Raw genomic sequence first — 24664 nt, forward strand, 5'->3', positions numbered from 1 at the left:
AGGCTTTGTGTTTTATAGATATAGACTAGATGAAACTGAGTTTTTTTTCCAAAATAAGAAAAGAATAAATATGATAAAGTGCAAATTCTGAGACTGACTAAAACAAAAAAAAAAGAGGGAGGTGGGAAATATACTTCAATATTTGCTATGGGTGAATGAAAGATTTTTAATGATTATTGCTTTTTTGAAAACAACAGACAGAAATAAAGAATAAATAATTATTGTTGATTATTGACAAAATAGCCTTGAATATCAAACAGAAGTACTTGCATCAGTGGTAGTCAGTGGAAATTTCTGTTAAAATTCTTCAGGTATATTAATAATAATTTATTTTTAAAGAATAAATTATCTACTAATGATTGCATATGATTTTCCCTTTGCCCTAATGGATTTTCTCCAAAAAACTGTCTGACTTGAGCAATTTTTGGTATGGTCTTATGGTTCTCAGGGAAGATCAAAGAATGCTTGCATAATGCATAAAACATGCATGTTTATAATATATAGTAAACATTAAAATGGATGTGACTACAACACATTAAGTTCCTTAATATGGCTATGTAGTAGACTTTAAGTTAAACCATTTGGTAGAGTTTTCACTTTTGATTTGAAACACTCTGGCTTAAGTTTTGCCAAGCTGAACATTGTTTTTAATCTAACCGGATCACTTGATTCGTTGCATTGTAATGGCCTTTTTCATACTGTATTTTGACCTACAGCAAGACCTCACTAAATGAATAAGCAAGAAGGGGATTGAAGGATTCTCAATCAATTGACAGAATGCCATCAGCTTCATGGTAATTTTCAATTCTTATGCATGACTCTTATGGCAGAGCATAAATATATTTATTGCAAAGATGTAATGCACTTTTTGAAGTAAAATGTATGAATAAAGTGAAAGCATATGAAGTCATTTAGTCAGGAAATTAATTTCCTTTTGTTCTTTCAAACACACACCCAAACCTGACAGAAATTTCTTATGAATTACTAATGGGGGTTTAATCCTGACAAGGCTTTATTTGTTCAAGAAGCAAGTCTCAGCTCCGGTTCCTCAAAAAGCCAATTATCAAAAAATATTCTCTTCTGCTTCTGTCATTAAGAGACAGACACTAGTGGCAGTTTAACTTGGTCTCTGAGCTGCTCTTGGGCCACAGCTGCTTACCAGGCAATCTAAGTACCACTCTAAAGCTCAGTCAAAGATTGACCTTGTGGTAATTGAGGTTGTGAAAAGGCTCTTGTTCTCTGAAATCTTGAATGAACACCTCTCCCCATGAGACGCGACAGGCTACTCAGGGAGGGCAGTTCTGATGAACTATACAGAACCTTCTGCTTTGGGCTTTTCTGAGGTCAAACTGAGAAACAAATGTGAAGGATGAGGCAGAGAGAATGTAATAGAGTAACATATTATGCTGAAGTTATCAGTTCCTTGCATTATTTTCTCTTATTCATGCCTTCTCTTCTCTCTCCAAAAAAAGAATTAAGCATGTGGACACAAACCTGTTAGCACTGTGCCCTTAATGGGTAGTAAAGCCTGCTCTCATCCGGATACTTGGTCATCATTAAATAGAAGGGACAGATGCATGGAAAAATTTCAAAAGTATAAGAAATAAAATCATCTGCTAAAGTCACCAATGATTTGATGACTGGATTCTATAATATAGGAATTTTCTATGGTGTTGAAAAGTTCTTTCATCTGTCATGATCATAGCAGTCAGTGAAAATGAAGAAAAGAATGAAGGTGAATAGGGATATCTAGGTATAGAATTCTGCATTGATATGTATCTCTAAGTGTGTATATATATATATATACATATATATATGTATACATATATTACTATATGTGTATACATATATATATATATATATACACATATGTGTGTATACATTATAGATCTGCCAGTATATCTATATTGAATACTCAGATATCTATATAAATTGATTAGATATGTATATATATACATATATATATATATATATATATATATAAATACACACAGATATATATATATGTTTCTAATAAAGATTTTCTATGTATATATAAATGCATCTATAGATAGACCTCTGTATTTATAAGTACATTCATTTGTCTATATATTTATATACATCCATTTATCTATATATCTATATATTTCGATATGTAAGTATATATGTGTGTATGTATATGAGTGTGTGTGTATTTGTATTAGTATACCAGAGTATATATGTATATATGTGTGTTCACACAGATATAAACATATCTATCCATGTATATACATATACATATATATATTCACACAGATATACTTGTAGATATATCTATATAAAGAGATGTATTCACTATATATCTTTATATAGACAGAATACCTAAGGAAATAACTAGATATATAGAAGTATATCTACAAATATACCTAAGTATCTACCATGGATATATTTTATAAAGGGAGGGCTTTTATTAGTTATCTTGATTTGTATCTTGCAGCAGACCCAAATAGCTCTGGAGAACAAAAATGAAGCTTTTGATTTTGCATAGCTCTCCCAAATTTAAATCACTTGCATGTCATGATCCTCTTTGAGAATGAACAAAAAACAACAACAATCTTTATATAAATATCTGAGCATGTAGAAAGATAGGTGTGGACCTATTAATTTTGCCTATAAATGTATCTGTATATTATATGGTTATATCTATATCAGTGGTTCTGAAACTGTTGTTCTCAATAATTTTATTCTATTAGACATTATTGAGGATTTGTCCAAAAAGTTTTTGTTAAAGTGAGCCCTATTTATAAATATTTACCACATTAGATATAAAAAACTAATTTTGAAATTATAGATTCTCTAAAAGGGTTTCAGAAACACCCAGGATTCTCTGGACTACACTATATTATGCCTTTATATTATATAGGTATACTTTATCAATAATAATATATACATAGCTTTCTATAGAAATATTTCTATATAGAGACAGAGATATCTAGAGAGTTGATGTAATGTATATAATGTGATGATGTATGTAGTATCACTTTTTTATAAAGATATGTTTATACAATCTATTTTATATATAGGCATATTGCATAAATATCTATATTTAGGAAAATATATGTATAGATATAATTTCTTGTCAATTAATTGAGCTAGCTTCTACTTATGTTGTAGGAGAAAATGTGTATTATATGTCACATATACATGTACATATATATGTACGTGTGTACATGTGTGCACACCCATATTTCAGGACCTTAATAAACTATACATCATTTTTATCTCCTAATAATAAAATTATATTTTTATAATTATAAATATCTTCATCTCATTTACCTCACTGAAAGATTTTAAAAATATATATTCATATATAAATATGAGGAAAATAATAATTTGATTCAATTTAAGATCATTTATTTACACCTAACTTTTTTTTGCTAGAAGTCTACTAAATTTTGACGTAGCATATGAATGTCCTCTATGAAAGCTGAACAGAAAAATGTTCTGCATTGCAAAATGTTTAAAAAATTTCCTGGAGGCACTCTGAAGCTAAGTGATTTGTCCCAGATAGCAAATAAGACAGATATCAGAATTTGGACTTGAATTCATATCTTTCTGATTCCATGGTCTGCTTTAATTTCAATAGATATACATTTCAATAGACCCTTTCATTTCAAAATGTCCATTATATATTACTACCTCGTGTAGTTTGAAAATACAAAATAAAATATTCACTATCTATAGGAGCTTGTCTTTGATTCAGGAAAACATTACATTCATAGTGTAGGTATATTTACAATAGGTATATAAATTTCATAAAATGATGATAAAGGCAAGGAAAAAAGACAGAAATGTCAGAAAAGTAATAATTAGGAAATATCGCCTTCTTTAGAAGGAGGTACTAGAGGTATAATTTTGAAGGAAGTTAGGATTCTTTGAGACAGAGGTAAGAAGAGAGGCTTTCTAAGTTTGGGGATTAGCTTATATAAAAAAAAAAAAAAAGGCATGGAAGCAGTAGATGACATGTCATATATGGAAAATAGCAATTAAGCTGAAATACCGAGGGAATGATAGATCATGGGTTGATTTCAGCTTGAAAGATGAGGAGTAAATAGTTTGTGAATAACTTTAATTGCTAAATAGAATATTTTATATTTTATGTCAGAAGCAATAGAGAAGCATTGAATCTTTTGGAATAAAGAAATGACAAAGAAAATATCAGAATTGCGATTTTGTCTTCATTTATAGAAACACATATATCACAAGTACATATGAAGAAAAGGAGGGAAGAGGGGGAGCTACTTGTTTGCACACATTATTACATTTATAATTAAAATATAAATAATTTTTTTATGTTCAAACTTTGAATTTGGGAATTTAGGAAAATAAAATATCAATTAGCTTGTAATATATGACAATAGTTCTTTTACATATAAAGTTTCCCAAGGATTAATGAAGTTGAGGCCCTTCTTCATTTTTAATATTTCTTAATTTCAACTCAAATGTAATTTTAGGGCAGACTCTCTTGGTCTTTAAATGGGCATATTAAAACATGGCCAGCATAGTTTTATACATATATATATATATATGTATATATATGTGTATATATATATATGTGTATGTATATATATATATATATATATATATATATTTTTTTTTTTTTTTTTTTTTTTCTGGAAAACCCTAGAGATGGTTCAAAGGGTACTCTGATTCCATGGTCAACTCCATTGGATCTCTAAAGAATGCTAGAAAGAAAATGGAGCCAATTGGAAGAGAAACTTTTAGAATGGCATAAAATTAGATTCTAAAGCACATACATTTGTCGAAACTAAGCTGAACAATTGAAATCCAGTCACTTGATTTTTATTCAAAGTGTTAAAATAGCTTGATTTAAAAGTGAATGATCATCCTTTGTACATTTAGCTATTAATTATGAATGTGATAGCATATCACTGACAAAACTGATCTGTGGATCAAGGTAAATCAGTCCTTCAAAGACCTTTAAATTCAGCTCCAGTAGAGATTCCACATTGTATTCACTGTCTAACTTAGTCCTGTTATATAAGACTTATGGTGACTAGGAATTCATTACTTCACAGTCAACTTGATGATGACCTCTTTGAACTTAGCTAGAATAATGCTTTGACAATAGCTACACAGTCAATCACAGGGCCCATTATTAAAGCTTTTTTTCTATTTTCATAAAGCCTGAAAGAGTTTTTACTTCTCTGAATGAGTTCTATCAAGCTAGGAAAAGTCTTAGCTACAGGCCCCAGGATTGATTCTAAACTTCTGTATGGTGTATAGTCAATGACTCATAATCACACTTTGAGTTATTAGAATAGAACTATGATATAGAAAAGTCAAGTTATACTATTGCAAGTGCTACCAAGTTTTGAGGCTTTATTTTTCTGATTTGTTTTCATTCTACATTCATTTTTTTGTAATGATATGGATTTTACTTTTGAAAGATTTGACTTTTTAAAAAGAGGTTTAGAGAGTGATGATTTAAAATATACCAAAAATCATTTCATGTTATAATTAGAAAAAAATAAACAAATATATTATGTATAATATATACAATACAGCCATTGTGGTTTTGGCAATGAAGTTCAAAAATGAACTATTTTATTGTCCTCAAAAATTTGTATGAAAATTAACAATTGGCTTGTAAAAATAAAGGCAAATATCTCATATTTCATATGTGGATAATAAAATTATATTAATTTGATATTAATTTAAATTCAAATAATTTTAATTATGCTCTCTGTTCCTCTTTTTAGTCTCCCTAACTTTACTACTCATTTAACTTATGGAATAAAAAATAAATCATAGGATCAATAATTTATATCAAGAAGAAGTTTTATCTGTCATTTAATCCTACTTCCTAATTTTAGAGATGAAGAATTGAAATGCAGAGAAATTAGGTGACTTATTCAAGGTGAGAGATTAAGTGACTCAATTAAGATTTAAATTCAGTACATCAAGTTTTCTGGAGAGCAATTTGGAACTGTGCTCAAAAAGTTGTAAACTGTGCATACTCTTTCACCCAGCAATGTTACTACTGGGCTTATATCCCAAAGAGACCTTAAAGAAGGGAAAGGAACCTGTATGTGCAAGAATGTATGTGGCAGCCCTTTTTGTAGTGGCCAGAAACTGGAAACTAAGTGGATGCCCATCAATTGGAGGATGGCTGAATAAATTGTGGTATATGAATGTTATGGAATATTATTGTTCTGTAAGAAATGACCAACAGGATGATTTCAGAAAGACCTGGAGAGACTTACATGAACTGATGCTGAATGATATTAGCAGGACCAGGATTAAACAACAATACTATATGATGATCAATTCTGATGGATGTGGCCATTTTCAACAATGAGATGAACTAAATCAGTTCCAATAGAGCAGTAATGAACTGAACCAGCTACACCCAGCAAAACAACTCTGGTAGATGACTATGAACCACTACGTAAAATTTCCAATCCCTCTATTTTTGTCCACCTGCATTTTTTATTTCTTTCACAGGCTAATTGTACACTATCTCAAAGCCCTATTCTTTTTGTACAGCAAAACAACTGTTTGGACAAGTATACATATATTGTATTTAATTTATACTTTAACATTTTTAATACGTATTGATCAACCTGCCATCTGGTGGTGGGGGGAAGGAGGGGAAAATTGGAACAAAAGTTTTGGCAATTGTCAATGTTGTAAAATTACCCATACATATATCTGGTAAATAAAAACTATTAAAAATAAAGATTTAAATTCAGAGCCTCTAATGCTCTTACACTCTGGTTAGCAACCATTCAGTATTATTATTTTATTTTTGTGAGGCACCTAGAGTTAAGTAACTTGCCCAGGGTCACACAGATAGTAAGTATTAAATGTCTGAGGACAGATTTAAACTCAGGTCCTCTTGACTTCAGGGCTGCTACTCTCTATCCACTGCATCATCTAGCTGCCACCATTCATTCATTATGTATTTTTTGTTTCATTGTATGCTAATATATATATATATTATTAATGTTAAAATCTGAATAAGTTAATTTTGTAAGATCATGTAAAGTTCTTAAAATATGAAATGTCAAATAACAGGATCTAAAGACAATTTAAAAATTATAAGATGTTTTAGCATCTCATATTTCAGTCTCATAATAGCCAGACATAAGATTACTATGAAACTTTGAGCAAATATCTGATAAAAACAATTCATATGTAGAGAGATTTGATGGAAAAATTTGATAAGACCATCAAATTAAATAAATATAGACTTCAGTATTTGATTACTTCAATTAAAATGTGAAACTATGAAAATAGTAAAAAAAAAATATTTTGGAAAGCATGGTTCAGGAATAAGACACCCAAGATATCAAAAGATTTGTGGATTGTATATAATTTTCACATACACACATATTTATATGTATATATCACTAATAATTCATTCATTTTTACTTATCCAGAATAATTTTCAAAACATCTCTCTGTTTAATCAGGCAGCTGATTTGTTGAAACTAAGATAAAAATCTATAGTAAAATAGATGGAAGAATAAAAATGAGATGAAAGTGTGGCATATAGTTGAAACAATGCGATTTTAAAAGACTATGACATTAGATAATGGAAAATAGGTTAAAAAACACATACAAAGGAAATTTTGCCAATTTAGCTAAATAATCAACTTGACAAGGAGACTAAAACAACTTTGAATGCAATACAGCCAACAAAAACTTGATTTTGCCACATGAAGAAATGTAAGAAAAGAAGTTTAGAATAAAAATACAACGTATAACATTTAGTTTAGAAAGATAATATATGAACTTTATTGCTTTGTGAAACAGAAAAAAAGTAAGAGAGAAAATCAGATTTAAAGAAAGTTTGGTTGGAGAAAAAGGGACTCTATAATAGATGCTTATGTCCTCAAGTATCTTCTCTCAAAATACGAAACTGTTGATTTTTATCACATCTCTCTCTCTCTCTCTCTCTCTCTCTCTCTCTCTCTCTCTCTCTCTCTCTCTCTCTCTCTCTGTTTCTGTCTGTCTGTCTCTCTCTCTCTTTCTGTCTCTCTCTCTGTCTCTCTTTGTCTCTCTCTCTCTCTCTGTCTCTCTCTCTCTCTGTCTCTCTCTCTCTCTCTCTGTCTCTCTCTCTCTCTCTCTCTCTCTCTCTCTCTCTCTCTCTCTCTCTCTCTCTCTGTCTGTCTCTCTGTCTCTCATTTTTTCTCTTTTTCTCTCTCTCCCTATCTGATTTTCTATCATTCTGTGTGATTGTTTATCTATGTATTTATCTATCTATGATTTTATCAGTGTAAGAACCCTAGGAGGAAGTTCATCTATTAGTCCAGACCAAAATTTCATTATAATTTATAATTTTATAGAATTGCCTAGGTATGAAATATTCATAATAATAAAAAATAATAATAAACTTAGGATTGCACAGAAAAAATATGGGTTAAAAATGAATTTTGAAGCCAGGCCTTCCAAACTCTGAAGATAAGTTTCTTTTCTACATCATAGTGTTACTCAGTGATTATGAAAATTAACTACATAAATCAATACTAGGGCAATTTTTCTACAGTTAAAAGTAACATAATAATGTCCCAGAATGTGGTCTCTTTATGTACTCATTCCATGTTGGATAGCCTATATCCTTTAAGGAGAGAAAGTATGTGAAGAATAGATAGATTGCTGTAATACCTGTAATAAAGGAATACTTGTATACAAATTTCATCCTTGGTGGTCCATGTGACTTCATGGGCCTTAGGTTTTACCCTATAACTTACCTAATAAGTATTAGGCAGGTAGTGATCATCACTGCTGAAGAGAATTCCTTCAGAAAATGCCATACATAGCTTGACAAAATCATACATGTTTATGTAGGATTTCGATACATCATTGTTCTTTACTAGATTTTTAAGTCTGTCAAGGACAGAAACTGCCTGTGATTTATTTTGTCTAGAGTTACATGCAAAGCAGAAAGGCTTTGGTTGATGATTGTATAAGATACACCTACAGCACTGTTTTCACAGTGTTATTAAGTATAAAGCTTCTGTGTCTCTTAAATGTCATTAAATGATTATTTTCTTAATTTAACTAGGAACAATCTTTATGGAAATTCATTTCATGTTATCTTATGAGATCTTTAATGCATTTCAATCTATAATAGTAAAATAGCAACTTACAACATGATTGCTGATATATCAATATAGTTCATGATGTTCTGAGCAGATAAAATACATTTTTTAATTCCAGCTGAGTGGAAAAGTATTGATGAAATATAAATGTTTTGCATGATATTCTGACCTGTTTGAGGTTATGCCTTATTAAAAGGGGGGAAACAAGGGAGAATGATTTTAACTAATATATTTTTGTGACCCTGAGTAAGTCACTTAAACTCTATCTGACTCAGTTTTCTCATCTGTAAAATAAGGATGATAATAGCATCTGCCTCTTTCGTGAGGATAAAACTAGAAGATATGTAAAACATCATTTTGAAATTTTAAAGTACTATAAAAATACTAGCTATTTTTTAATGCTAGTTACTATTTCTTCTTGAATTGGCAGTAGTGTGGGCTGAGATGTTAAAAAATACCCTAAGTTGAATTAAATATAACAAAAATGGAACAATATTATAAAACTAATGATACCATCTCCAAAGGGCTATATTAAATAACTAATTACAAGTATAAGATTTATTTCAGAGAAACAGAAAATATTTTTTAAGAAAAATAATAGGAAAAAAGTAGAAATATAAAAGCCTGAGAAGTACTTTAACTTACAATATAAAATATATAACATTAAAAACAATGTCTTCTTTAAAAAATAGAAAAGACAATCTTAATAAAAGACTAAATAAAAAAGGCCTGAAAGAAAAGGAACATAATTCCAACACCTTGAGTTACTAGAAGAAATCATTAATCTCTAAGAAATTCAGAAAGCTTTATTTTTTTCATAAAATAGGTTATATCAAATTATTCTTTCATGTGCCATGATAAGGGCAACTAGGTCACACAATGATTAATACCCAGGGCTTGGAGTGAGGAAGAACTGTGTTCAAATCTATCTTCAGATACTTACTAGCTGTGAGACCCTTAGCAAATCACTTAGCCCATTTGTGTCAGTTTTCTCATCATTCAAATTATTTAGAGAAAGAAATGTCAAGTCAGGATCTTTCCAAATAATTTATAGAGAATACAAAAGACAAAATGGACAATTTATATTATATAAATTCAATTTTCATATAAAATCATTGTCCTTATAATAATACAATATAAAAAATTCTAGGAAATTGACATATTTGACAAGGAATCAACACATAGATAGGAAATGATAAAATTATCTCAAAAGAAAAAAATTCTGCCTACCAATAACCATTTGAAAAATGTTTTAAATCACAATTAATAAGGGAAATACAAATGAAATAACTGAATATCACTTCATACTAATCAAATTGGTAAAATTTATAATAGATGGAAATATTCAGTGTTGGAGAGCCTACAGGAAATCAAATACACAAAAAAGTATTAGAAGAACTGTGAAATGGTTTCACCATGCTGGAAAATATAATTTGGAAACAAAGTAACTAAAATGATGCAGAAATTTCACTACCATATATATCATATAAATCAAGGAAGTGATAAAAGATATATGTATGTGTGTGACAGAGACAGAGAAGGAGAGAGACAGAGATAGAAAAAATAAAAGAACATTCTATTCCTATCTTTATTTACCAAAAATATTCAAATACTTATTTTTGTAAATGCAAAAAAATCTAATAAATATTATTAATGGAGTAATGACTAAACAGTTGTGGCACATGAATGTAATGAAATAATATTGCTCCTTTAGAAATGACAAATTTCAAATTTGAGTTCAGAGCAACATAGGAATATATGTGAAGTAAAAGAGCTTAAAATGTAGAACCAGTTGAAAAATATACACAATCACTATAAAAATGTAAATTAAAATAAGACAAAGATATTTCACAAAGTATTTTAAATATAATGATCAGTCTTGGTTGCAGATGACTGATGATAAAATATATTATATGAATCTTCATACAGAGGTGGTACATTCCAAGAGTGAAATGAACCATATGGTGCACATTGCATTAGTTGATTCATTTTAATTTTATTGCATTTTTTTTTAAAGAAAGCTTCAGGATATCAGGGTAGTGAGAAGACATTTTGGTATAAAACTAAAAATCATGAATAAAACATTCTACTGTAGTGTTCAATAAATAATTATTGAATACATACTATGTATTGTTTCATATATCTGTATCTCATGTTAAATATTTAAATGATGCATTATATATATTTATATATAGTATCTCCCATTTATAAAGTACTTTCATGTATGTAAAGTAATTTCTTCATAACAACCTGTTAGTAAATTTATTATTTCCACTTAATAGATGAGGTGAAATTATTCTCATATTATTCTCAGATCAGTTAAATGACTTTATCAAAGGTCAAATATTTGAAAATGTCAGAATAAGGATTCTTCCAAATTCTCCTGAATTAAGTGTACAATCTTCTTTGTTTTATTTTGGTTGACTCAACCAAAAATAGAGAGAGAGAGAGAGAGAGAGAGAGAGAGAGAGAGAGAGAGAGAGAGAGAGAGAGAGAAAGAGAGTTTGAGAGAGAGAGAGAGAGAGAGAGAGAGAGAGAGAGAGAGAGAGAGAGAGAGAGAGAGAGAAGAACTTCAACTGTGCTTCTGGTGTACAAATTTACTATTGTGTTGCTCAAATTGATTATTTGTTAATCCATGAAGATATTTTTAAAGTTTATATGTCCACATACAGGGATAAATTCTTATAGACTTCACTATATCATCTATTGTTTTGTTTGTTTCTGGGTCTAAATAATATAATAGTGAAAAATACCTCTAAAGAAACTTATTCTATTGATTACACACACACACACACACACACACACACACACACACACACACACACACACATCAACCATTTTTTCCTAACTTTCAATTTTAGGAACTTGTTTAGGGACATTAAACACTAAATGACTTGCTTATGGTCACAGTATGTCATGATTTGAATGCAAGTCTTCCAGACTCCAAGTTTGTGCCTGTATCTACCTACTTTCCCATAAGCACATTCTAAGATATGCACAGATTCATATTCATCCATAAATTCAACTTAGGATTTTATTGGTTTAAGGAACCCTTTCCTTCTTCAAGAAACATAGTTTATTTCCTTGGCATTCAAAACCATTCATAAACCAGCCCTCTTTTACCTTTGCACAGTTTATTCCCCAACACAAGGACTCTTTAGTCCAGTGCTAATTGCCTCCTAGCCATTCCATGAACAAGATATATTATTTCTTAGTTTTCCATATTTTTTCTGACTATCCCCCATGCCTGGAATTCTCCCTCCTTTACTCAGATTGCTGAATTTCCTGACTTTCTTCAATTCCCAACTTAACTTCTATCTTACAGTCTGCCACAGTCATTTTAATTCTAATTCCTTCTCTGTTAATTATTTCTTATTGATTCTGTACAAATCTTTTCCATTTATCGTGAATATATATATTTTCAAGATGTCTCCCCATTAGAGTGTAATCTCCTTGAAATCAGTCATTTTGTTTTGTTTTGTTTTGTTTTGTTTTTCTTTTTTTGCCAATTTTGTATTCCCAATACTTACCCCTGTGCCTGACACATTGTAGGTCCTTGGCAAATGCTAATTGATTGAATGAACAATCAATGCAAATTAAATATCTGTTTTAATAATTTAGACTCCTAATTGTCTAAAACTTTGATAGGGAAAGTGATTTACACAGTCACATAGCCAATAGTTTGCCTTGAACTTTCACACACTGCTCTCTTCTATACCAAAGCTGTCTCATATATACACATATAATGCTTTTAATACTACATATATGTGTGCATACGCAGTAATAATTACATATCCATAATCAAGTCAGCATAAGCAATGTTCCACCGAATTTGCCTCCTTTTTGTTTCTTTTCAATTACCTATCTTCAGAAATCTTTTATTGTCTTTTATTTGTTATATTTAACAGAAAAAAAAAAAAAGCAAAACTGTTTTGCTTTGTTTAGTTTTTTCTCCTGATTTGATATCAGTTTACACTCTAAAGTGCATTGGAGGAAATTATGAATGAAAAGATAATGCAGAGGCTTTCAACTGCCTCAATAAAACATGCATACTGCCAACATTTTTGTCACCAATAATTCTCCCATAAACATGGGTCTCTCCTCTCATTATGCAGGCTGTCATGCTTTATTGAACCACATAATTTCACCTAATTAAAATGAGCAGTATGAAGTTTCCTCCCCCACTCCTTTTTTCTTTAGTTGGACAATTGCCAGTAATTATGTTTGGAGTACCCTAAGTGGACACCATATTAAATATTCATTTCAATGCTTCTCTCTACAGTCAAATATAGCCCCTACTGCTTTTCCTTTTTGCATATTAATATTCATTTTATTTATATAATACAGCAGTGCAAATACTTTGTAAAATTCTTAAACTTGTTTAGAACACTAAAAGTGCTTACTATTTTCAGAGTTGGATATGAAGCATTTGGCTACCAACAAGATTAAAAAATGATCCTCCACAAGACTCCCTAATGAATTTCTCATTGAATTCCTCATTTCTATAATTAACTCATTTGCTACTTCCAGGAATTTTTTAGGTAGTTTGTCCCATTTGAAAAGTTTGTTTTCTCTCTTTTTTACCTTAGAGATAGAACAACACAACATTAACAAAAAGGAGAAACAAATGATTATTCTATGATCATATCACACATGCTACAACTGAAAACTGTTGGCCAACCATTATTGGAGAGGGAGAAAAAAAGACAGACACATTTAGGAACCTCTACAGGTGGTAATTAATGCATTTCCACTACAATGGTACTTGGAGACAAGGAAGAACTGAGGAACAATACTTTGGGAGACCAGGGCAAGAACGTTTTCTTTTTAATGAAGAAATCCTGGACTCTGGCTGAAATTTTCTTCCCACTTATTTTCTCTTAGTGGAAACTTACTTAAAAAAATAAATAAATGAAAGCACTAACACTGATAACTACTTCACAGGTATATCTGCAATAGATATCACATACTACATGATAAGTAATTAGAGCTGCAGGTTAGTTTCATATTAAAAGACGATATTTGTGTGAAAGGGTGCGACTACTTACCATATCAACACCTTCTAATTCCATTTGTTCACTTCCATTAGCAGGTCTTACCTTGTAGCTGAATTTCATTTTCAGATAACTTTAACAATCACACTGAATCCCATTTACAGAAATGGATAAGGGGGTGAGGAGAGAGGGAGAGAGAGAAAGAGAGAAAGAGAGAAAGAGAGACAGAGACAGAGACAGACAGACAGAAACAGAGACAGAGACAGAGAAAGAAAAAGATGGAGAGAGAACTAGCTTACAAATATCAAAAAATTGACATGAATATTAGCTGTCACCTGTTCCAAATGACAACATGAGTGTGTATGCTAAAATATTAGATTTGCTGGGCTTGTGTCGGTATCCAAGATAACTGACTTTTAGTCAGTGCTGTAACCTGCTTTCATATTTACATTTTATTGTAATTGCTAATTTTGATCCTTAATATGAACTTTCAGAAACCTGATTCTGAAGAATGTATGATTGATGTCATTTTAAAAATGTATTTGGTAGGGCACCAACCTTTTTTATTTCAGTTTTGGTTTTGATTAGTGCCCCAGGATGTTTTCAGTCAGTATAATTTGATCAGTTGACCTCCATTTTGTTTGTTCTTGATTGAAAATCAATGATATTTTTGAAGAACATAGTCAAAGTACCCAATTGGGCAAGATCTGTCTGGTATATTTCACTGGCTTGGAATTTGAAAAAAGAACTGATATCTTAAAGAAGGAACAATAAGATCTAGCAGTAAAATAAATAAGAATAGATGAACTTGATGATATATACTATTAAATGAAGGTGAGATTTCTTACATCTGTAAATGAACATTTTTTTGGTTTTGTTGTTATTGGATAACATGCCTACTGTTTTCACACCCTAATGAAAAGCAGATTTTAATGGCAGTTTTGAACCATCCCCAAAGTATTAGATATTCAGATTTTTTTTTTTTTGTTGTTGTGTCTACTTCTGAAACTGCCAATGGCATAATGCTGAGATTAATTATTTCCTGCTTCATCTGTTCCATAAAACAGTAAGAAACATGTTTTGTAACTGGCAAAATTGCTTTGTTTTATGATAGCATTCATACACTGTAATATTTGATTGCTTTGACAATGATAAAATTAATTTCCATTGTTTGGGGGAGACCAATGCTCTATTAAGTTATGTGCCCCATATGGTTGTTACATTTTTATTAGTCCTCTGTGTTGAATCAGATCTAAACTCACAATTGTCTTTCATAGACACTTATTAATACTTTAATGCTGTTTCAACTTAATAAAATTGGGATGGAGTACAGGAAAGAGTGATTTGACAGGAGTTTGTAGCAGACAAATATAGTAGTGATTGCCAGAGAAACAACATATTCATTTATTAAATTAACAAGCTTCCATTAAGTGCCCGTGTAAAGAATATTAAGCTAGGCATTGGGAGAGATAAAACTTTAATACTCATATCCTGATGTCATGGAGTAGAAGGTGATGCTGAAACAATAATAACTATATGCATAGTTAAAATGGGTGTTTCTGCAGAGCTTTTGATCTCTTCAGGGAGCCAAGGGGACCAGGAGAAAGTTCCCACTAGGGGAGAGAGAGCCAGTGAGACACTGAGAAATTAAAATGTCTGGTTCCTCTCTAAGACAGAGAGAGGGCAGGGCAGTCTGAAAAGATCAGGACATTGTTATAGAAAGAATTCTCCGTCATTTTTCCTTTTGTTGTACTGGAGAGATTCCAGTTTATTTTGTAAGGTACCTGGAATATTATGGATTATGCATCACCATGTAGGAAAAGGAATTCTAATCTCTTTGCTAGTTATCAAAAACTGATTTGGGGAATGATACCACAGCTGCTCCAGCACAAATGACTATATCCATGGCTGGGAGCAGAGGAGGAGGAGCTGAGGGTGTGACCAGAATTCCCCAAATATATACCACCCATATATCCAGACAACTGAGATCAATGCAAGTGGAGGTTACTCTGAAGCAGCAGGGATTGGCAGCTATTCAAAATTGTGTTGGCTAAGATAAAAGGAAAGTCAATTCTCTTCCACCTCCCTTCGCCTGCTTTCCCTTTGGTAGAGTAGTTGATCCTGAGAAAGTTTCCAGACATGCAACCTCTTCCTTAATCTTTCCCATGACCTGTGGGGATTGGTAGTGCAAAACTACTCCTTTGACAATCCAAATATCTGCTAGATAATAAAGAGAAATTAAGGAGTTGATTAGAAAAGGACATTGTGAAGGCATGTTTACATTTTTTATTTTCATTACATTTGCTAAACTATATTAGTACTCTGAATTTAATTCGTTGTCATATAAATGTGAGAAGTCATTTAACTGAGACAGATTATATAAAGGGCTATAAACTAGAACAATATAGCGGCTAGCCAAAGCTAACTTTTACTGAGTGCTTACTACATGTCAGTAGTAAAAACTAAGAAAAGGGGATGTTCTCTAAGCTTAAGAAAATTACAGTTTAAAGGAGAACATAATGTAAAGAGAAGATAGAAATCAAGGTGGAAGGAACACCTAGTGTGAAAGAGAAGCAGAAAGGAGATTGAACTGGGAGGGAAGTGAGCAATACAGTTAGGACTTCTAATGCTATAAATGTTCCTGAAAAGGAATAACCAAACATCAAATCATCCTCATCTGGGCAAGGTAGCAAGTTTGGAGGTGAAAAAAACAAACACTGAAGAATGAGTTAGAAGGGAAGTAGGTAGCATATGGTAGGCTTCTGATGACATGGAGGTAAATACACTATCAGGACCATCTGTTGATATCATTGCCTAACTGATATTTTTCATCTTGAAAAAAATATCATTCAAAAATGCTGGTCTCAGTAGTAGTGATATGTTTGGGAAGGTGAAGTAAAGGAACTACTGGACTAGAAGTTCTAGGAATAGCACTCAAATGGTGGACAACTGAAACATTAAATGGTCTCAGTAGACAATATATCACAACATTTTTCTATAGTCTTAAGGAAGATGAGCATCTAGGTAGAATAGTTTCTACAGCAATATACTTCGAATCAGAAAGACTCATCTTCATGACTTCATGACCTCAAAGACTTACTGTGTGATCCTCTTCAAGTCACTTAACTCTCTTTGCCTTAGTTCTTCATCTATAAAATGATCTAGAAAAAGAAATGGCAAACATGTCTAGTATCTTTGTCAAGAAAGCCCCAAAATACTGTCACAAAAAGAATAAGAAAGAAGATAATATACAGAATAACTTAGTATTTGCTTATCACCTCTATGATCCTGGACAAGTTACCTAACCTGTTTGCCTCAGTTTCCTCATATGTGACCTGGAGTTAATAATAGTACCTGCTACCTGGGATTATTATGAAAATGAGATAAGATCATTGCAAAGTGCTTACTATAGTGCCTGGCTTATAGTAATTGCTGTATAAATATTAACTGTTGTTTTGTTTTACAGGAAATAGCATGAACAATGTCAAAGAAGCAGAAAAATCTAGTGCAAATTTTGTGGCCAAAAATTAGTTCAGTTTGGATGGAACATAAATTACAAAGAGTAAATGAATATTAGATAAAAATTAAAAGAAAATGGGATCAGATTTGTTCAGAATAAAACTAGGCTATTCAAAAATGGCATAGTGTTCTTTTTAGACAATAGAATAGATCTAGGAATATTTCTTTCTTCCTTCCCATCTTCCTCCACATATCCCTTTTTTCTTTCCTCTCCTCTTGCCTCTCTTAATTATTCCTTCTTCTTCTTTCTTTTTGTTTTTCTTCCTCCATAAAAAAAAGAACACATTGACAAAAGGTATTAAGGGGTTCTCAAACTGAGGCCCAAAGGCAGATGTGGCCTGCTGAAGACATTTATGCAGCACACCGGATTATGGCAAATGGGCTGAGGGGTGGAGACAAAGTCTGAGTTTTTGTTTTTACTATAGTCTGGCCCTCCAACAGTCTAAGGGACAGTGAACTGGCCCCTATTTAAAAAGTTTGAGGACCACTGATCATATAAGTTGATTTAGTAGTCCTTCATTCTATCTTGACATGTAAAACTGGATATATTTGGTGTAGTTGTTATTATAATTAGGTAAATTCAGAATTATTCAAATTATTGAAACCCTAGACAAAATCATAGTCAATAATAGGTCAGTGCCAAATTTAAGACTCACATAGAATATTCTTTGCTTTGTGTTGCTCAACTATTTTTTAAAATCAAGGCAAAATAGAAATAGTCAACTTGATAGATTTGATGATGATGAAAAGCCAAGATGACATAGTAAAGTCAGGGATGTACCTTAGCCCTCACAAATTTTCCTTCAAATAACATTGAAATAATACCTCAAGATAATTTTGGGATGTTAAAATCAACACAAGAACAGGCTGAAAACATTTTCCAACCAAAGACAACTTAGAAAAAGTCAGCAGAAATTCTGAATCACTGGGGTAAGAGTGAATTTACCACTAAGAAATCTCTCAATAGGCCTGGTGGGCTACTGAATTTGTGAAGATGATTTCCTGAACTCTTAGTCCACAATTTTTGAAGGAGTCAGATAAATGGTCAGAAGGACATTACAAGGGGCACTTTATTAACACTGGGAGAAGGCCTCTGGAGCATTACTCAAAAAGAGTTTCCAGTCATACACCTATTGCCAAAAAGAAGGAAATAGGATTCAGTTCCAAGGTACAAAAGAATGCTTGTGATGGTTCACAGACCAGAGCACTGGCCAGGACCATATTGACTACAACTTTCCTTACATGATTTAGACATAAAGGGAGAAGCCATAAGCAAATTAGGGGAATAATAGTTTATTTGTCTGATGTATAGATAAGGGTAGAATTCATTACTAAACAAGAGATAGAAAGAGATACATTATGGATGTAAAATAGTTTTTATTATAGTACATTTTTTTTAATGCACTAACAAAACCACTTCAGCCAAGCTTAGAAAGAAAGTAGAGAATTGGGGGGGGGAAATTTTTATAGCAAGTTTCTCTGATTTTTAAAAAAAAATCTCAAGTACATATAAAGAACAAGTACATACAAAAATATGTCACATTTATAAGAATCCAAGTCATTCCCCAATTAGTTAGTGATTAAAGGGTATCAATAGATAGTATTCAGAGAAAAAACTCAATATTATTTATAGCTATATGAAAAAAAAAATCCTCCAAATCTCTATTGATGATAATTCTGGGGGGTGGAGTCAAGATGGCAGATAAGTCAGGAAGCAGCTTGAGTTCTCCCAGTTTACCTAAAAAATCACATTAAGAGTCTTATAGAATGAAACCCCTCTCCAGCTCAAGACAGACTGAAAAAACTTCAAGAACTGTCAGTTTCACTGGGGTGAAGAGTGTTGAGCATATGTCAGATGGATTCTGGGACAGCCAATGAGAGAAATACAGCAGGGGAAAGTCTCCAGTCCCAGCTCAGAAGGCAAACTGGGAAAGGAGGCTATTTCCTGACAGAGTAGCTGCTACTAGCTCAAGACAGTGGTGGGGGGGGGGGGGGGAGGAGGAGGAGTGTAACATGGCCTGAGGGCATGGCTGCAGAGATCCTCACTCTGATGTGATGACATCAAAGGAAAAGACATTAAGGGGTGGGAAAAAGTCTGTACTGAAAAAAAAAAAAGGAAGTATAATGGCACAATTAAGTTCATATGGGAAGGTACAAAAGACCTATTACAATCAAGGGAAAGAAGGGAGAGCAACAACCATTGTCTGAAGCTTGATCTCATCAGTTTTGGCTCTAAGAGGAAATAATTTATCTAACCCTATAAAGTGGAAGGAGAAAGAGGAAAAAAAAAAAAAGGAAGGACAGAATAGGCGGGAGGGCAGAAATACTAGAGGAAAAAGCAAGAGAAGGGGGGAAGGGCTGATAGAAGATAACTTAGTAAGTGCAGTAGTAGGGGGAGGAGTGATGCGTGGGGTGAATTAAAAAAAAAACACATGACAGAGCTGGGTGGAAAGAGAGAATAAATGTATATAATGGGAGAAAATAGGAGGGAGGGAAATAGAGAGATGGTAATCATAATTGTTAATGTGAATTCTCCCATAGAACAGAGTGCATTCAAAAATAGAATCCTAAAATATGTGGTTGACAAGAAATACATTTGACACAGAGAGACACATATAGAGTAAAGGTAAAAGGCTGAAATAGAATTTATTATACTTTAACTGAAGTAAAAACAACAACAACAAAAAAGAAACAACAACAACAACAACAACAAAACAAAAAACAAAACAAAACAAAAAAAAAAACAGGAGTAGTAATTCTGATCTCAGATTAAAGCCAAAGTAAAAACAGATCTTATTAAAAGAGATAAGGAAGTAAATTACAACTTGATAAAGGGTACCATAAATAATTAAGTAACAATATTAAATGTGTATGCACCAAATGGTAGAGCAGGCAAATTCCGAAAAAAGATTTTAAGCAAGTAATTAGCTACTGTTCAAAATCTAAAGTTTAAAGACTAATTACTGTCCAAAGAAATAGACAGCAAAACTATTCTTTTGGGGGATATCAACCTTCCTTTCTCAGAATCAGATAAATGTAACCACAAAATAAACAAGAAAGACACTAGGAAGATTAACAGGATCTTAAAAAAAATCCTAGATATGATAGACTTTTGGAGAAAATTGAGTAGGAACAGAAAGGAATACACTTTTTTCTCAGCAGTACATGGTGCCTACACAAAAATGGTCTATGTATTAGGATAACAACTTTATAAGCAAATGCAAAAAGGCAGCAATAGTAAATGCTTCTTTTTCAGACCACAACACAATAAAAATTATATTCAATAAAGGGCCAAGGAAAGATAGGCTAAAAAAAGAATTTGAATAATTGAATTCTAAAGAATGAATGGATCAAACAACAAAGCATAGAAACAATCCGTAATTTCATCCAAGAGAATAATAATAATGAGACAATATTAAAAAAATAATTGGATGTAACCAAAACAGTTTATAGAGAAAATTTTATGTCTCTAAATAGCTACATAAATAAAATAGAGAAAGAAAAGATCAAGGAAATAGGCATACAACTTAAAAATCTAGAAAAAGAACAAATTAAAAAAAAACAAAAAACAATTTTATACCAAATTAAAAACTTTGAAACTCAAAGGAGAGATTAATAAAATAGAAACTAAGAAAACTATTGAACTAATAAACAAAAATAAGATTTGGTTTTATGAAAAAACTAATAAAATAGACAAATCTTTGGTTAATTTGATCAGAAAAAGGAAAGAAAAAAAATTACCAGCATAAAAAATGAAAGGGGTGAACTTATTGCCAATGAAAAAGGAATTAGAGCAATAATTAGAAGCTATTTTGCCCAACTCTATAGCAACAAGTCTGACAATCTAACTGAAATGGATAAATATTTACAAAAATATAAATTGCCCTGATTAACAGAGAGGAAAGAAATACTTAAACAGTCCCATTTTAGAAAAAAATAAATTGAATATGCCATTAATGAACTCACTAAGAAAAAAATCTTTACAGCCAGATGGATTCACAAATTAATGCTGTCAAACATTTAAAGAATAATTAATTCCAATACTATGTAAACTATTTGAAAAAATAGGTAAGGAATATTGCCAAATTCCTTTTTTGACACAAATATGGCCCTTATACTTAAACCAAGAAGGGCCAAAACAGAGAAAGAAAATTACAGACCAATCTCCCTAATAAATACTGAGGCAAATTTTTTGAATAAAATATTAGCAAAGAGATTACAGCAATTTATCAGCTGGATAATACTATGACCAAGTGGGATTTATATCAGAAATGCAGGGTTGGTTCAATATCAGGAAAACTATTACCATAATTGGCCATAATTACCATATTGACCATAATTGCCATAACTGATAATTTACTATATCAATAACAAAACCAACAGAAGTCATATGATAATCTCAATAGATACAGAAAAAAGCTTTTGACAAAATACAGTATCTATTCCTGTTTAAAAAAAAAAAAAACACACTAGAAAACAGAGGGATAAAGGGAGTTTTATCCTTAAATAATAATCAGTATTTATCTGAAACCTACAGCAAGAATTGGTTTACTTGTTGAGTACCATACTAATCAAATTGCTAAAAAAATATATTTTATAGAACTAGGAAAATAATAACAAATTTCATTTGGAAGAAAAAAAGGTCAAGAATATCAAGGAAAATAATGAAAAATCAAACAAAACAAAACAACAAGGTTTGGGAATTAGCAGTACCAAACCTAAAACCATATTATAAAGCAGCAATTATCAAAACCATTTGGTACTAGCTAAGAAATAGAGTGGCAGATCAGTGGAACAGATTAGATACATACAACACAATAATCAAACCCCATAGCAATCTAGTGTTTGATAACCCCCCAAACTCCAGCCTCTAGAATAAGAACTCAATATTTGACAAACATTGCTGAGTAACTGGAAAATAATATGTCAGAAACTCAGCATAGACCTACATCTCATGCCCCCATACCAAAATAAAGTCAAAATGTATACATGATTTGAGCATAAAGGATGATACCATAAACAAATTAGAAAACAAGGGATAATTTGCTTATTACATATTTGAAGAAGGGAACAATTTATGACCAAAGAAAAACTAAAGAATATTATGAAAAGCAAAATGAACAATTTTGATTAGATTAAATTAAAAACTTTTGTACAAACAAAACCAATTTAAAAGGGAAATATAGAGCTGGAAAAAAAAATCTTTACAGCCATATTCCAGTATTTCTGATAAAAGTCTCATTTCTAAAATATAAAAAGGAATTTATCAAATTTATAAGAATGCAAGTTATTCCCCAATTGATAAATGGTGAAAGGATATGGACAGATAATTTTCAAATGATGAAATAGTTATATGAAACAATGCTGTAAATCACTATTGATTAGAGAAATGCAAATTACAACAACTCTGAGGTATCACCTCACACCTCCCAGATTGTCTAAGATGATAGGAAAAGATAATAATAAATGTAGGAGGGAATGTGGGAAACTGGAACACTAATACATTGTTGGTGGAATTATGAAACGATCCATCCATTCTGGAGAGCAATCTGGAACTATTCCCAAAGAGCTATAAAAATATGTCTATTCATTGACCCAGAAGTGCCATTACTGGGTGTTAAGAACCATGCCTAAGTGTGAAGGAGCAAGTCGATTCTCTGAAATCCCCTATGGCTATGAATCATAATACATTTGAAGGAATTATAAATCAGCCTTTACTGACAGAGATGTTGCTTGTAAATTAGGAATAAAATAAATTGGAGGCAAGAGAGAAAAGGAGAGAGGTAAGAGAATGCAACTGCCTCTCAGTCTCTTTGTATCATTACCATCCTCTTACATGAAAGAATCTGTTCTGCTGGTCAGAATTATATCCCCAGCAGACAGTAACAGGTTGCTCCTGTAAGAACTGGGTCTGTATTCCAAGGAAATCATAAAGGAGAGGAAAGAACCTATATATGCAAAAATGTTTCTGTCAGCTCTTTTTGTAGTAGCAAAGAATTGCAAAAGAAGTGGATGTCCATCAATTGGGGAACAGCTGAACAAGCTGTGGTACGCAAAGGTAATGGAATAGTATTGTTCTATACAAAATGATGAACAAGTTGATTATAGAAAGGATTGGAAATATATGAACTGATGTTGAATGAAAAAAGCAGAATCAGGAATACATTGAAAACAATACAGCAAGAATGTGTGATGATCATCTGTGAATGGCTTGGTTCTTCTCAGTGGTTCAGTGATCTAAAGAATTTGGAACTCAAGGTTTTTTTTTTGTTTGTTTGTTTTTTTTTGTTTGTTTTTTTTTTGTTTGTTTGTTTTGTTTTTTAAAGGACGTTAAAAATGTTATATGAATTGGAAAAAAACCCAAAATGTATACGTTAAAAAATATTTGCAGATGATGAAAACCTCAGAGGGAAAAGTAACTCTGCAATGCAGTCAGGTTCTTAAAAAAATTTTTTTTTAGGCTAAAACAGTGAGTTGAATTTATAAGATAGAATTTAATAGGAAAAAATTCTAAAATTCTAAAATTCTACAGTCATGTTAATATATTCAACTATCTAGGTACAGAATGGGGGAGGCAAGGGTAGCATAGAGTATATGGAAAATAATATAGTAGTTGTGTTGGATTGAAATATCAATATTTCAGTATTACTACTGTATTCTTCAATGACCAAAAAGTAATTTCTTATTGTTTAGGATCTATTAAAAGAGTCATAATGTTTAAATGAGGTGCTTTAAATGAAATGAGATCACAACAGTATTTTGTTAAGTCCTAGATGCCACATTTTAGAATTAACAGATCAGATTATGTTCAAATGACAGGAGCAGGTATTGTGATTATGAAAATCAGTAAAAGGAGATAGGACTGGAGAAGAGCAAACACAGGAAAGCAAAGATCATTGTCTTGAAACATTGAAAGCTTAGGTAAAAGAATGAGATTTGTTCTGTCATGGACTCACTATGTGATCCCACAAGTCATTTGCTCACATTATGGTTTAATTGAAGGAAAAATCCTGGAAATACTGAGGAGAAATATTTTATGGAACCATGGGATACTTCCTGGCT

This window comes from Sminthopsis crassicaudata, chromosome 3, assembly GCF_048593235.1.
Source record: "Sminthopsis crassicaudata isolate SCR6 chromosome 3, ASM4859323v1, whole genome shotgun sequence".
In the NCBI taxonomy this organism is placed as follows: Eukaryota; Metazoa; Chordata; class Mammalia; order Dasyuromorphia; family Dasyuridae; genus Sminthopsis; species Sminthopsis crassicaudata.